We start from the raw sequence: 15190 nt of genomic DNA, 5'->3' as shown, positions 1-15190 counted from the left end.
CAACACCTATACTGTGGCAGGTAGGTGATGCAGTGGATAGAGCACCTGCGCAGGAGACAGGAGGACCTGAGTTCAAATCTCACCTCAGCCACTTGACACTCACTAGCTGTGCAACCTTGGGCAAGTCACTTAACCCCAGTTGCCTTATCCTGGGTCATCTCCAGTCATCCTGATGAATATCTGTTCACTGGATTCAGATGGCTCTGGAGGAGAAGTGCGGCTGGTGACCTGCACAGCCCTCCCTCACTCAAAACAAAGTTAAGTGCAAGTCATGTCATCATTTCTTTGATGGCGTGGTCGTCTTAGGCAACAAAGGACGAACACACACACAACACCTATATAGGAATAACAATTTCAAGGAGGTTTTGGTTCTTATTTCTCTCTCTTTCTTCCTCCCTTCCTTCCCCCCTCCATTTCTCTGCCTCTATGTCTCTGCCTTTCTCTCTGTCTGTCTATCTTTGTCTGTCTCTCTATCTCTCTGTCTCTCTGTCTCTCTGTCTCTCTCTCTCTCTCTCTCACACACACACACACACACACATACACACACATTTGAAAATAATTTAGTTAGACGGAGATTGATGTTGTTGTGGAATTGTCCAGGGATACACTTTCAATCCTTGTTGCCTGCACAGTGATGTCCTGGTGATGGATAATTCCCCAGGACAATGGCCTTCCAAACATAGCTCAATGTACTTTCCATGGAATTTTCCTCTTGTGGCTCTCATTATTAATTTAAAACTAGGAAATGAACCCTGAATGGTGCTCTATGTATATGCATGTGTTTGTGCGCAGGTGTGTTTGTGTGTGTGAGTTCATGCTAATTGACCCCACTATTGTAATAAACTACACCCAAGGCTCAGTGTGTATGTATGCGTGCTAGGCTCTCTCACATGAATATTCTGTTGGTAGGTGGTCTCCCCCACCCCTCTCCACAAATTGTCTCTTCCTGATCTCCCTGATTCTCAATGACCTTTCTCCTCTATCTTCACATCCAGTCTTGTTTGTAATTCTGTGATATGCTTACCATGCAGTCCTGTAGGGGTCCTTATTGCCCTGTTCAACTCCAGGCCCCTTGTGGTGGCAGTCATCACATCACCTTATCTTACCTAAAGAAAGAGAGAAGGAAAAAGAGTAGGAGAGAAAGAGAGGAGGGAAGAGAGAAAAGCAAGGGAGGGAAGAATTAGGCTGGGGTTTCCACACTACCCCCCATCAGAGGTGAGATATGAACCCAGGTTACACAGCAGTCAAATTGACCTGCCAACTGTTTGCTAAATTTGACATTTAATCTATCTTCCAGGTCAATATCTTTGCACAGACTGTTATTCATGACTATAATATATTCTATCTTCACCCTGTTTCTAAGAATCCATACTTTCTTCAAGGCTCAAGGGATCATCTCTTACAGGAAGCCTTTATTAGTTCTCTCTCCTTCAAATTGTCTTGTATTTACTTGCCTGAAGTAGCAGCCAGGTGGCTAAATGGTTACAGCACTGGGCTAGAAGTCAGAGGATCTGAGTTAAAAAAATCCGTCCCTCAGACACTTACTAGCCATGACCTCAGGGAAATCATTTAATCTCTGTTTGCCTCAGTTTTCTCAGCTGTAAAATGGGGGCAATGCTAGCACCTCCTTCTAAGTCTTGTGAGGAAGAAATGAATGAATAATTGCAAAGCACTTAGTACAGTGCCAGACACAGAATGAATATCATATAAATGTCATTGTTATTAATATTATTAATTATATTAATATGTGATATGGATATTATATTATTGATATATAATTATATCTATTATAAATACAATAATATGTATTATATACTATATAATTAAATTAATATACAATATATTAATTATTGCCATTTAAATATATTTCAGAAACACAAATATCCCTATATATTCAAAATAACTCCCTATATTTTAAATTACAAACATATTACAATTATGAAATATTAATAAATATGATTTTGAATCCTCATAGTATGCTGGAGGCTTCTTGAGGACAAAGATGGTTTGCTTTTTTATCTTCATATCTCCAGTTTCTAGCACAACGTCTTGCATGGAGTAGACACTCAGTAAATGTTCACTACGTGGAATTCACCGAAGTGCCTCCTAGAATGTCTCTTCTACCACAAGTACTCAAAAAACATTCATTTACCTATTGCTGCTTATTAATGGCCAACATAGATTCTCATCATGGCTGTCTGAGGTTGCACTGAAGGAGTAAGAACGCCTGTTAGAATATGATGAAACATTTCTACAATCGTTGACTGCCTTTGTATTTCTTCCCTTAATTTGGAGGCAGCAAGAAGCTAGAGGAGGGAAGATCTGAGTTCAATCCATAACTCTGTGACCCTGGGCAAGTCACTTAACCTCTGTCTGCCTCAGTTGTCAGAGACTACCCATGTTTGTTGGGCCCTAAAGCCCTGTGTTGCTTCATAAATTCATTGCAGAGACATCTTTTGTCAGAGACAAGTGAGGATCCATCTCCTAGGCCTCCAACTCCTAGCGTTACTGTATGGATCCGATAATATTGGTGAACCACTTAGCCTAATGCCTGGCACATAATAGTGGCTTTATAAATGCTTACAGTCTTCCTTCTGCTGAAGTCATTGCATCCTCCTCAGAGTTTTCTCCCTTCCTCTCCTTTTTCTCTTCTCTTTTTCCTGATTAGTAACAAAGCTATCCTTCACTTATGGTACAATCTAGCGGCTCATTCTGGGAACTGGTTGACTTGTCTTAAGAATGAGTTCATTACCTTATGTCTCTCTAAATTCATCTATAAACTCTTCAGAACTTTCCAATTGGTAAATGCCATAGAGTTCCCAACAATGTCCCAATAAGTCTTTTCTCACATCTTGTTTAGTTGCATGGGAGGACCACTAGTAGAATCAAAGAAACCTGTATTTGAGTACCACCTCTACCATTTACTAGCCATATAGTTATGGGTGAATTACTTTATCCCTCTGCGCCTTAGTTTTCTCATCCATATAGTGGATGTAATAATACCTGTGCTACCTACAAGACAAGATTATGATGAGGACCAAAATAGTTAATTCATGCAAAGCACTTTGCAAATCTCAGTTATTTTGTTCTTCTATCATGATATATGACTACTTTTCCCTTAAATTAAAATTACATACAAAAAAAGAAGACAGAGAAAATAAAATGTGAAATTGCATTTTTCTTTTATCACATTTTTTTATTTCTACATGGTGGATGCACCATTAGTAAATCCTAATAATCTGTTCATATATAAAGGCAAACAAAGGTAAATTTGTGGCGACTCTGTAAAATGAATATAAATTAGCCTTGGAAATGAATACACCTACTTAAATAAACATTAAAGCATTGATTCTTTTTCCAGTCACCAGATTGCCATGGATATGGAGAATAATATTGAAAAATACCACCTTAATCTTCAGCCCTTGGAATCAAAAGTGAAAATGTAAGTAATCTCAAAACGTCCTTTGTGATAGTAGGGCTACATTTCAGATTTTGTGGGAGTTTGGTTGGATTTTTCTTGTTATAGGCATTGCCTGCATTACACACAGTGACTTCATGACCATTCTGTATATATGACCATCTGATGCCATACAGCCTGCGCTCTACTGTTCTAAGTACCTCTCACCAAGCTGTCCTGAGCTGACAGTGCCACCTAGTGGCTAATACGGAGAACCTTCTGATCCAACTTAATTTTTCTGCCTACTTTTTTGAGGGAACTTGCACAGGCTATTCTTCTATCTTTTCCTTCTTTTTTCTGTTAATTTCTGCCCAAACATCTGTTGCCTGCATCTCCTTCACATGATAACTATTTAACCTCCTCCTCTTTGAAATATTTTTTTATTGTCCTTAGAAGTTGCTTTCTTCTTTCTTTTCCCCTTCTCTCTATCCCTTTGTCTAATCACGGCAGACAGAACTATAACTAAGAATTCCATCAAAATAAGTTGAAGAGCATGAATAGATTGGAAAAAGAATTCATTAAACACTTACTATGTGCCAAGAATTGTGCTAATTTATGAGAACACAAATACAAAAGAAAGTCACAAGAAGCTTGTTCTAATTAGAGGAGATAACACATAGAGGGTTCAGTTTCAGGGCACACGGCATGACCAAAAAGTCCTTTAGCTACAATGGCAGGAGCAAGCCAGGAATCCTTAGGGTACATTGGCACATAGAACAATCATTGTGTAGAGTACAGAGGGTACAGCAGCTAGCCTGACAATGCCCACTGATTCACCATCTTACCAGAATGATTATAGTTGAGAAATCCCTGCTCAACCAAGAGGTATGAATGACCATGTCCATCAGCAATTAATTCTGGCAAGGAAGTACTTATTGGGAGGGTACGAATAGAAGAGAATTCTGAATTACCTTCAGGGATGTGTTGAGTATGGGAGGGGCAGCATTCAGTCAGGAGAAAGCAATGGGAGTGGGATACGAGAACTCTCTGTGTCCTGTTCCTTCTGGGACCTTGGGAGGCTTTTATGGTCTGAGATGCTGTGGTTATGTCAGAGCTAGGAATAATAGTACTATAGAAGGTACCTTCTGGGGATATTAGAGACCCAAGATCTTGATACAAGGGACTAGCTCTTACCATAATGGCACTTAAAGCCTATGACAAATTTCTTCTTGCAGTGAATGTGTTTGATAAATACCCCTGTCCCTGAAGGGTTCAAGGCCCTTGTCTTCCCAGGTAGAACCTGTCATTAGGCCCTTGAAAGTCTCTCTCTCCATAAGATCTCCTGCAACCAGAGAAACATTCCTCCTTCTGCAGAGTGGCCCCCAGGTGGGATGAGACCATGGTCAGCCTCAATTATAGTTAGACTGTGGTCAGGGAACCCACTTACCAGCCTGATGCCTGTCCTCATCCTACCTGGAATCTGTGCTTTCTCTCTCCCACTCTCCCTTTCCCTTTCTCTCTCCTCCATCCTTCCCTCCCACCCTTCCCCTTCTTGCTCTCCTTCCTTTCTTCCCTTCCTCCCTCCCAAGAATAATTTGCACAGACAGAGTGGTCAGTAGGACAGTGAACTTAAATCAGTAATACATGGGTCTCAATCTTAGCTCAGACATTTGCTAGCTATGTAACTCTGAGCAAGTCACTTAACCTCTGTGTCTCTCAGTTTCCTTATCTGTAAAATGCAGGCATTGACATAGATGGATCCTGATGTCTTTTCTGGCTCTGGATCTCTGCTCTTGAGATATTTTGATTCTTGGAGTCAAGAAATTTAGATTCAAGACAACTCTTCCATCTTTTAGCTGAGTAACATTGGCCAAGTTATTCTATTTTTATGAAACCGTGTTTCCTCATCTATAAAGTGTGGATGATGATCCTTGTAGTAGTAGAGAGAACTGTCCTCAAAATTGAGAATAGATGTGACACAGAAACTATATACAAGATACAAACAGAAAGCCCCTATACAAGGTCAGCTGATGACATTGTGGAAAAACCCACTCCAGACTAGCACATAATGTCACCTCTCAGGACAAAATACAACCCAACATCATAATCAGTTTGGCTGGCTGCTAGGAAGACTGGCAAATTCATGGAAAAAAATGAATGCTACAAACCATTTTCTGCAAGCAGGGAGTGAGCCTCAGGGTAAAAGGACTATTTTAAGCATGCATCTGATACACTATTATTATCCCTACCACCATCATCATTATTAATTTGTCATCTTGTAATATAAAAGCCTTTGTAAGAAGCATCCTGGTATAGTGGAGAGAGAGCTGGCCTCCAATGTGGAAATGAATAATTCACAAATGAAGAAGTTTATTGCCTCTTTTTTAAAATTTGCAAGGCACTTTTCAGACATGATCTCCCCGGTCACTCATAATAACTCCACGAGGTGGGTGCTGGGAGTACTGCTGTATGCATTTTACAGATGTAAAAAAAAACAGCTATTAGTGAATAAATATTTTTTCATGGGTATTTTCATCATGGTTGGCTGGGATTGCCCAAATTTTAATAACTTGCCCATACTCACAAAACTGTTTCAGATGTGACATTTGAATCTAGGTCCACCTTGCTCCCAGTCTAGAACCCTATCTGCCATGCAACACTACCTCCCTAAGAATCAGAATAATAAATTAGGGGGAAAGATTATGGGAATTTATATATAAAGATGATCATTCAGAAAAGATAAATTCAATGCTGAAATAGAATCATTCTCTCTCTTCTCTTTCTCTCTCTTTCTCTCTTCTCTCTCTCTTTCTCTCTTTCTCCTCTGTCTCTGTCTCTATCTCTGTCTCTCTGTCTCTGTCTCTGTCTCTGTCTGTCTCTCTGTCTCTCTGTCTCTCTCTCTTTCCCCACTCCCCCCTCTCTCTTTCCCATTGTTTCAACTGTAAATAGAGGCAGTTAGACTAGGTGATCTCCAAATTAACTTTTAACAGAATATATGATTCTATGAAAGGGGAGGAAAAGCTGTGTGTGCCATGATGGTATGTGGTCAGCCTTAGCATCAGGAAGACTGGAACTCAGGTTCAGTTCTAGCCCTTGATGTTAGCTAGGCAGCCATAAATAAAGTCACTTAACGACTCAGTGCCCAAGGCGACTTTCTAAGATGATAAGCTACTTTTCAGTATATGGGTATGCTAACTCCACCATTAGAATATATGCTTTTGGAGGGCAGGATTTGTTTCATTTCTGTCTATGGAACACCGTGCCTGGCAAATAGATCATTAATAAATACTTGTTAATGGAGTGATTCAAATTGCAGATGAATTTCCAGTGTCCATAGGAGAAGCAAAAATGTATCCTGGGAGTTCCCTATATCAGTGAAATGGCTTTTCTGGCCATCTTCCGTCCCTCCCACCCAAAAAGAGGAAAAAGTATCTGAACTACAAACAAGTTGCCCTTTGAACAGTATGGACTATGGGCAGGAGTACATTCAGACAATATTATGATGATGAGTGTTTGGTGTGCTGTATAAAGTGACTTTGAATGTTTAAAAAAATCTATAAACTGACAGATGGATTGCTAATGGAATTTAAACGCACGCTGAAATGGTGATCCAGAAGGAGGCTGGGAAAGATCTGCAAATATTAAGAGGTAATTGGAGGTTTTAGACTTGAAAGATCAAGGGACACAATTGAAAAAAAGCCGAGAGAATAGAGTGTACTTCCTTTAGAAAGCAGTCGTTTGGAGCCGAGGAAGCCGGGCTTTCTGAAGAATAAGCAAATTCTAGCTTCACAAGTCACAAAATTTAGTCAAGGAAGGAGAAATCATAAAAGGGGGAAAACTGATGGCTTTCAATCCAGGAGTGCAAAGAAGAGACTATTGTACTCTTAATAACCAGAGAGCCCAACGAGTGTCGGCAGACAAATGAATCAAAATGAAAGGTGGGCATTTCTCAGGACAGAAGTCTGACCATCGTGTAAGAAGACTTGCTTCTAAGCCACATGGAAATCTGTGCCCCTATTTCACAATCACATCTTGCTAAAAGTAAAAAGGGACTAAATTTTTTTTCACATGCTGTCATTTAAAAGTCTCTGCCTAACATATTCTCAATTTCATTCCTGTTTCTCAAAATTATCAGCATCATATTTTCTCCATTGAAATCCTACTCCATTGCCCCATCCCAGTAGAGAAATGAGCCTGGGGCCCCCAAGGCCATGCCAGTGGAGTATGAGTTCTGGTTCATTCTACCTGATGGAATGGTTTCAGAGAGGGCTGGGGAATGGATTAAGTGTCTACCATCTGAGGACCAGCCAAAATATGTATCATTTCCATATTAGTTAATATATTTTATGGGATATAGTAATTCACAAAGACATGAGTGGAAGAGTTGGGCAAATCAGTGGAAGGAGTAAATCCTTAGTAAAATCTCAGTTCTTTTAAGTATTTAAGTCAAGGGATAGTGACTTCACCTGTTATTTCATTGATGTGGGAAACATCTGGACAAGAAAATGTCTTCTACCAATGCAGGTCAGAACCTTTTCTGCAACTTAGAATCTTAAAGCATTGCCTAGAACAGAGGGGTCAAACATGAGGGCCATGACAAATGCAGTCTTCAAAATTTTCAAATGCAACAGAAACTAGATTAAAACAAGGATCCTATATGATTTTAAGGGGCAGCTAGGTGGATAGAGTGCTAGGCCTGGAGTCAGAAAGACTGGAATTCAAATTTGGCATTAGAAACTTACTACCCATGTGACCCTGGGCAAATTACGCAATACTGTTTGCCTCAATTTCCTTATCTATAAAAATGAGCTGGAGAAGAAAATGGCAAACCACTCCAGTATCTTTGCTAAGAAAATCCCAAGGGGCATTATGGAGAGTTGGACAAACTAAAACAACTGAACAACAACATTTGATTTTAATGTGTTTATATATTAATAAAAAGACATATATAAACATGTGTGGTTTTTGAAGTCAGTAGGTGGTCCGAAGGATCCTTATGTATGGTTTAGTAACCCCTATTTCTATCTGAGTTTGATATCACCGGCCTAGGACATTGAGAGGTTAAGTGACTTTCCTGGTTGGGGTCAACCAGCCAGTGTGCGTCAGAGGTTCAATTCAATTTGGTAATTAAATTCAATAAGCACTTATTATGTACCTATTATGGGCCAGGCACTGTGTTAATTACTGGGGATGCATAAGGAGGTAAAAGACAATCCTTGCCCTCAAGGAGCTTGTAACTTAATGGAAGAGGTGGGATTGTAAGTCAAGTCTTTCTGAGAATAGAGAGACTCTATAGTTCCTGGATCAACTGTGCTCTGAGCCCAGGAAGCTGGCAATATCCTCTTGGACACATCAAATATATCAGACAGAGAGATAAGTAAGAGAGCTGAAAGGGTCTTTGACCAGAGGGGATTGATGACTATGTTTTGGGAGCATTGAGGAGGGACTCCCTGAGCTGCATAAGATGAAGATTAAGGTCTCCTCCAACTCCAAGATTCTGGGACATTCTCTAAAGAATCTGCAGTTTCCTGATCAGAGCCAAGTGCGTTGGAATGGCAACAGGAATATTGATGGATCTGGGTGTAAAAAAGAAATGTCATGTCATATATCTTTTCCTGGACCTTCAGATCCCTTGGAATTGTGTTTCTTCTGAGATGGTGGAATTCAGCCATGTAACCACCAGTGGGGCGTTAGGGCTGAAATTGTACTTTTATGTCAGGGAGAAGTTCAGGACCGTGGAACGCTCCATGTAGTTCCCCAATCTGCCCCATTCTCTTCTTCCTACTCTACTCTGGACCATCTTAACACTTCCTCTTTAATGTCTCCCTAAGATATAGTCACATTTAGATGAAGGAAGAAAGGAAATAGGCACTTTCTATGTACCAGGCATTGTGCTAAGCATTTACAAATATCTCATTTGATCCTCACAACAACACTATTATTATCCCATTTTACAGCTGAGGAAACTGAGGCAGATAGAATTGAAATGGTTTGCCTAGAGTCACACAGCTAGTAGGTATCTGAAGTCAAATTTGAACTCAGATCTTCCTGACTCCAGGCCCAGTGCTCCATTCACTGCACTACATAGCTACCTCAGAATTAGATTAACCAATTCAGTGGGCAGTCTGTTTAGTGGCACATCATAATGTGTTTTCCTGTTTTGTTTTCCTCTTTGTTTTCTTGATATGCTAGCCTGGAGATTTAGAGCCTCTAATTTTAAAAAAAAACCTCTAATCCCCAACACCAGCCTCCAGATCAGACTTCACCTCCAAAGAGAATTTGGAAAGTGCACGCGAATTTACTTCATCAATGTCACCATCTTGATCTGCAAAATGTTCAGCTTTGTGCTTTTAAAATGTCACACTGCCCTCTGCTGTAGAATATACAAAAGTTTACTTCTAAGAAGAGCAACTGAATACATACATTCCCTTTGAGTTTTTCTAACTTGCCTGAAAACTTAGACGAAATAAAATAGATAGGAGAACTTTCCTCTGAGGTCAGTTAGCTTTCTTATATTTTGTGGGCTTTGAATCTTCACCATGCCCTTTAACTTCCTTTTAAACTTAATTTCATGAATTCTAGGCATATGGTTCCAGGGAAGGACTAGGTCTCACCTGAGGATGCAAGCACATTGGCTTTGTGAAGGAACTTCAAAGGGCCCTGAAGTATTCACAGTATTTACTAGAGAGTCTCCCAAGTCCTTTGCTATGAAGGAGGAATGAAGGAACAAGCTGTGATCCCACAAATGGGTGATAGAGTAAGGGGAATTATGATGGCCAAGTGGAAAGAGTAATGGTCTTGAATTCAAAAATGCCATCCACATCTACCACCATTATGCCTATTTTTCAGATGAAGAAATTGGGAATCATTCAAGTTGGGTGACTTGCCCAAAGTCACTCATAAAAGTCTTTTAGATTCTGGGTTAAAATGAGAATAATACTAGAAATCTAGCTTGACTTTGAGCAAGGCTGTTAACTTTTTTGAACAATCATTTCATTATCTGTAAAATGGGAGAGGCAACATGGTACAGTAGATAGAGGACCAGTCTCGTAGTCAGGGCAATCTGAGCTCAGTCCTACCCTCTGACATACAACATTCCTTCCCTTGGGATAAGGGCTCGTTTGTTTCAACTTTTGTATCTCCAGAATCTAGTAAACTATCTGGCCTGGCACTTAATAGATGATTCTTCACTGACTGTGAGTCACTGAGCATATCATCCAATCTCTTGGCATGCTGGACAACTCTCTAACAATCTCTGTTTCGAAAGAGCTACAAAGCTGCATGAGTGGAGGGGATTTCCTCACCAGCAACTCCCTATGCTAAAGAATTCATTTATCTGCCCCCTGGTAGCCCATCCCTCCCATCAAGGTAGGATAAAGATCCTTGAAATATGTTGTGGTGAGGACCATGCTTTGCACATTTTATAGTTCTAGAGATGGTGAATTATGATTATTATAGAATAATTATAATGATAGTGGTATTATTATAATTGTTATAATTCTATAGAATTAAAACGATATTATATCAATCAATAAACATTTATTAAATGCCTATTATGTGTCTGGCACTGGACTAAGAGCTGGAGATATGGAAGGAGGCAAAAATAACAGTCCCTACCCTAAAGGATCTTACAATCTAATGAATATTAGTAAGTGCATATTAAGATATACAAAGCAAGCTATATAAAGGATGAGTAGGAATTAACAGAGGGAAGACAGTAGAATTAAGAGATAAGGAAGACTTTCTGTAGAAGGTGTAATGCCAATGTGTTACCCATAGCAGCTGCTATGAACATGCATACATATTCCTAGGGTTTGTTCACAAAATATAATAAACTCTCCTCCTCCAAGACAAAACCAAAAGATTTATTTGGAACATTGTTATTAGAATACCAGAAGGCAAGATTTAGTAAAATATTCATCACCAATCCAGGGAGCAACTACCTTGCAAGCAAGTTCTTTCCTCAGCCCATTTTTCTCTCTGCATGCTTCTGTCTCTGCCCGCACCTTCCCCTCCAAGCAATGTTTGTAATCAGAGTCCACCCTTGATTGGCTTAGTGCCAAGAAGCTTTGAAATCAGCACTTAATTGGAAAGATGTGGGAATCTCTGTGACCCAGAACCTAATTGCTTTTGGTCCAGAGCTCCATGTGAGGCTTATTAATGGGTGGGGAAGATTTTACATCCCATTAATCTTAGGATTTTAATTGGTAATTAAAGGAGTCCAGTGAGGTTAGTAATCAGAGTGAAGGGATGGGGGACAGTCAGAGATATCACCCAGAGTCAAGAAATGGATCTTGTTTGTGGAACAGCCAGGAGGCCAGTGTCAATGGCTTCAAGAACACATTTTCAGGAGTATAGTATAAGAAGACTGGAAATGTAAGAGAAGGCCAGGTTAAGAAAACCATTGAATGATAGGCAGAGCATTTTGTATTTGATTCCAGAGGCAATAGGCAGCCACTGGAGTTCGCTGAGTGGGCAAGTGACATTATCAGATCTGTGATTTAGGAAAATCACTTTGGTGGCTGAACAGAGGATGGACTGGAGTGGGGAGAGCCTTGTGGCAGGCAACCCCACCAGCAGCTATTGAAATAATCCGGGGGTGAGGTGATGAGGGCCTGCACCAGAGTGGGGGGGCAAGGACAGAGCGAGAAGGGGGTGTTTTGGAGAGCTACTGCGTAGATGAAATTGACAGATCTTAGCAAGAGCTTGGACATGGAAGGGGAGAGAGATAGTGAGAAATCCAGGATGACCCCAGTGTCTGTCAATGTTATATTATTATTATATCATCATGCAATTATTATTATAATTCTACACAATTAGAAAAGATACTTGAAATGCACTCCTATGTCTGTAGCACCCAGGGAAGGCTACCCTGTAACTTCCAAAGCATCTTTGTCTCCAAAGAAGGGAAGGGTAGTACATTTGCCAGATGGAATGAAGTGATAATTATGAACCTAATAACCAAGAGAAAAGTTTTATTGATTGGTTGATTGGGCACCAGGAAAAAGGGCAAAGTCTCAGCTGGTCAGGGCTGTAGCAATGCTGGGACATTAGAGCATGTCTTAACCTCATGTATCCTGTGTTTAGCATGGTCCATCTCTACTTTATGTTCCTTGTTATTATTAAGTATTGCTAGGATGGGTTTACTCCAGATAGAAAATATTCTTAAAGAGTAGATAATGTCAACATTGCCCTAGGAAAGTTCCATTTCTTTCTCTGTTATCATAAGTTAAAAATGTTTGCCACCATAGTAATAATTTCCTTCACAGAGAATTCATTTCAAATATAGCCTGTCTATAGAGTTGAAGGCCAGTTCTAGTATAAAAGAGTGCCAAAAGGTCAGGTGAAAAAAAAATCAGGTGAAAATTGAGTTCAGTCCCCTTTGTGGCATGATGGGAAAAGCATCCATTTAAAAATGAGATGACAACTGGGTTCAAATCCCAACTAGGAGACTGATTTGCTATCCTCAGGGGCAAGTCACTTCACTTGCCAAAAATCTCAGTTTCTTCATCTGCAACATGCTGGTTGTAATACTTTGCCCATTGGGCTATTGTAGGGATAAAATGGTATTGTTTGTAAAGTTCTTTGCAAATCTGTCAAGCAATATAGAAATGTCAGATGCTTTTATCATGAGATGCAGACCCCTAAGCAGGCCACTAAACTTCTCTGACCTCCATTTACTCATCTATAAAATGGAAATCATAATATTTGTATAGCATAATAGGAATCTCAGATACTGTTACCAGCTACAGGGCCCATACTAAGCCTTTCTAACCTTTAGTTCCCTCAACTATAAAGTAAGTTATAGTAAGTAACATGTGCACACACACATAGAGACATACATGTGTATATATAAACTTTAAGGTTTTAAAGTATTATCTATAGCCCGGTAAATAAATCTTAGGGAGCAGCCTGAAGGACAGGGAGGTTAGGCAAGTAGGTAGCAAAGTGATACGATGGATAGAGCACTGGGCCTAGAATCAGGAAGACCTGAGGTCAAATGTAGCCTCAAATACTTACTAGCTGTGTGACCCTGGCCAAGTCAACCCTATTTGCCTCAGTGTCCTCAAATGTGAAATGAAGATTATAATAATATTTATATCCCAGGCTTGTGAAGATCAAATGAGATAATATTTATAAAGTGCCTGGCACATAGTAAGTACTATGTAAATGCCAGTGACAGTCATTGCTATCATCACCCTTATCGCTTTGCTTTAGTTACACAACTGATGAAATGTCAGAGGTAAGATATGAACTGAGCTCTTCCCCTTATTCTAGATCACAGTTATTGTCTTTATAATAATGGGGGGGAATATGGGGAGGTCAAAAAGGAACTTTACTTCGAGGAACACTCATATTTTTTCCATCCGTCTAAACAAAGAATGCTTTGAGTTCTGCAATAGACATGGAAGCTCTCACTTAATTTCACAGAAAATACAGGATAGGCCAATGGGAGCCTAGTTTAGACTCCAGATCCAACCTCCCACTTCATGTAGGAGTTTCTTCTATAATCTAGGATGATCAATTCAGAGTTAAGAAGGGACCCCAGAGGTCATCTAGTTGAATCTCATTCGACCAATGAGTGTTCAAGTTAGAACTTGTATCTAGCTGCTTCTGGTCACTGAAGGAGTAACAAATTTGATCTTAGGGTCAGGGGCTGAGTTGGAAATGCCCATGAACCATAATCACTTTCTGGTCTTCTATAACACTTTGGTAGTTTGGGATACATAAAAAGTTGTTTTTCCTGTTTGCCTTTTTATCATCCTTTTCTATCAACTTGATCTCCAAATTTGTTGATCCATGTTAGCAAAAACAACGCATTTTACTTAATAAATTATATGTTTAGGTTTATTTCTTGGATCATGGATTCATCATTGTAAAGATCTCCAAGTTCTACTGGATACCTTTATCCATGCGGTCTGCACTCTACTTGAGCCATGACTTCCACTGTTTCTCCGTGTGAGAATGGGTCTACTCCCCTGTAGTTTCTGATAGGTCAGCTTTGGCCTTACCTCACTTGGTTCCAGGTCTCCCCTTTCTAGACGTCTCTGTCAAGGCTCTGGTAACTCCTTCCTTAAGTCTTTCTAGATCCATTTTTAGCATTTTCCCCCCTTAGAGGGTAAGTTTTTGAGGGTAGGAACTGTCTTGATTGCTTTTGTTTGTGGAACTTCATCCTACAGTAAGAAAGTGAATGGTGGGTGGTAGCCCTAAGCTAGGATTTGCAAAGCACAAAGGGATGCTGACTCAAAGGTATGGGGGCAAGGATAAAATAACCAACTGTCAAATCAAGACTGAAGAGGAAAAGCAAAATCAGAGAAAGCGTGATAGACTGGGAGAACAGCCGAGCTGGACTAGAGGTCAGTGATAGACTGGGAGAACAGCCGAGCTGGACTAGAGGTCAGTGGCAGCATGGTAAATAATTATAGGAAGAATGAGACAGAGAGAAGGAACAATGGAAAATTATTCAATAGAAGGAAACTTCAGAGTTCAGGGTCACTATTATGATCTGACCAATCCTGTGGGGGCTGAGCTAGAATGGAGTACATAAGACATGGGAATTAGGGAGAGTTTTGAAATGAGAAGTCAGGTTGTTCTGAGGGGTGATCAACATGAATACTGAAGTCACTGATTATGAGGGCAGGGAAGGTGGTAGGGAGGAAAGTGGCAAGAGAAAACTCATTTTCTTGAGAGCAGAGGACCATAAATAAGTCTACCCTTTAAAAAAATCTTCCCATAGGGCCTAGAAAAGTACTAGCCACTCAGTAGCCTCTCAACAAATACTTGTGTACTGAT

This window comes from Notamacropus eugenii, chromosome 6, assembly GCF_028372415.1.
Source record: "Notamacropus eugenii isolate mMacEug1 chromosome 6, mMacEug1.pri_v2, whole genome shotgun sequence".
In the NCBI taxonomy this organism is placed as follows: domain Eukaryota; kingdom Metazoa; phylum Chordata; class Mammalia; order Diprotodontia; family Macropodidae; genus Notamacropus; species Notamacropus eugenii.
Note: the sequence above shows the minus strand (reverse complement) of the source record.